Genomic DNA, 2,243 nt, shown 5'->3' on the forward strand with positions numbered 1-2,243 from the left:
GAGGACAACATGGAGACAACATGAGGACAACATGAGGACAACATGGAGACAACATGAAGACAACATGAAGACAACATGGGGGCAACATGAGGACAACATGGGGGCAACATGAGGACAACATGAAGACAACATGAGGACAACATGAAGACAACATGAGGACAACATAGGGACAACATAGGGACAACATGAAGACAACATGAAGGCAACATAGGGACAACATGAAGACAACATGAAGAAATTAAGACAGGAAAAATGACTACCACAATAAGACGAGACAAAACACCCAAACCATAACAATAAACGGCCTAAAATGCCCAAAAATAATCTTAAAAAAGGACCAAAATGCTATATAGAAGAATAAACAACACACAAGACATAAAAAACAAATACAACTACTTTAAGAGACATAAAACATGAGAATAAAATGACATAATATGTAAATGTCAGGTGCTAAAGGCCAAGGAGAAGAGGAGCCGGTCTAACAAGCAGAGGAAGATTATTCCATTTATTCCAGCGTTATGTAATAAATGCAGAGCCCAAATACACAGACGGCTGCCCCCCCCCCCCCCCCCCCCCCCCCCTTTATTCACACCCCCGACGCCATCCAAGCTGCTGCTGTTTTAAGTCCGACCGAAAAAAGGACATTTTAATTAACCCTTGTGTCGAATTGACCCGTTTCAAAGTGTTTTAGATCTGAAATATTAGATTTCTTTCAACCAAATTGCCCAAAAATAACACGGATGATTCCATGCAACGCTCTCCAGGTAAAATTAATCATTACTTTCATTGAGTTTTGTGGGTGTTTTATTTAATCTTATAGCATTAGAATTTTTTTAATGCTTTCCAAACAGTATCTGGACTAAACTTTGACATCTACCCATCTGAGATCCACTCAACATCCTCTGATCTTCACTATTAGTCAAAATAATTCATAACTTCTGCCTTTTTAACTAAAAACTTATGTATAATTTGATATAAATGAGGTTTGTTGACCATGAATTCCAAGAATAAGTGTAAAACCTTATAATTAAACCAGCTCAGTTTTTTTTTAAAGCACCAAAAGCTGGAAAAAGTGACAAATAAATCAGAAATAATGACAAAAACATTGGAAAAGCACCAAAAATAAATCAATTTTGACCTAGAAGGGCAAGTTCATGTTTACCAGGAAGGCAACACGAGGGTTAAAGGAAAGGATAGCTCGTTAAGATGTCGCATCTCGTCTTCAAGCGGGAAAAACAGAACAGCGTTGCATAACACAAACACACACAAACACACTAAAAACACACAGATGGCTTGCTCCCCCCCCCCCCCCCCCCACACACACACACACACACACACACACACACACACTCCCAGCTGTTAAACAAGACGAGGAGATACAAAAACCCGGATAATACATTAATTCCATCAGAATAAAGAGCAATTGAAGCAGTTTGTCTTCAGCACAAATCAACAGAAGACTGAAAGTATAGTAACTGGATCGGATGATTAGATCTCTCTCTCTCTCTCTCTCTCTCTCTCTCTCTCTCGCTCTCCCTCTCTCCCTCTCTCCCCCCTTTTCTGCTCTTTATCTGTATACCTCGTCCATAGCCTACACTCTGGCTCCAATGAATACATAAGGGAGCCATCCAATCATAATGACGTCATCCACATTGTCGTCCTCATTCATATGTTAAGCCGTGGCATTGAACACCTCTCCGAGCCTTTGATTTCCGGAGCCTACTCCCAAAAACAACGGACCCCCCCATGAGCACCTTCTTCTCTTGCTCTTCTCTCCACGCCGCTGTCTTCTGACAGGAAGTCACGTCCTGAGATCGAAAATGTTGTCGGACACTTTTAGTAACAATCTGAGCCTGTCGGGCAGAATAAATCACTTTTAGGAGACTAATATCGAGGCTGCACATCTGCCCCATTAGGTTCCATTGCGGCTCTGGTTGCGCCGGCTCGTCACTGCGATTTCTCTTAAAACTGGACCCCATTCGAAGATCTTTGGTCACACATCCGTCTGTTAGACCCACATGCATGTGGAGATGGGGGGTCCAGGTTGAAAACTGCACTAGTTACCCTTTTAAAGTTTAGAGGGGGGGCAGTAGCTCAGTCCGTAGGGAGTTGGGTTGGGAACCGGAAGGTTGCCGGTTCAAGTTTCCCATGTGGACCAAAGTACTGAGTGTGGATTGGTGGCTGGAGAGATGCCACTTCACCTCCTGGGCACTGCCAGGTGCTCTTGAGCAAGGCACCGTAAC

This window comes from Etheostoma cragini, chromosome 6 (genome assembly GCF_013103735.1).
Source record: "Etheostoma cragini isolate CJK2018 chromosome 6, CSU_Ecrag_1.0, whole genome shotgun sequence".
Lineage (NCBI taxonomy): Eukaryota > Metazoa > Chordata > Actinopteri > Perciformes > Percidae > Etheostoma > Etheostoma cragini.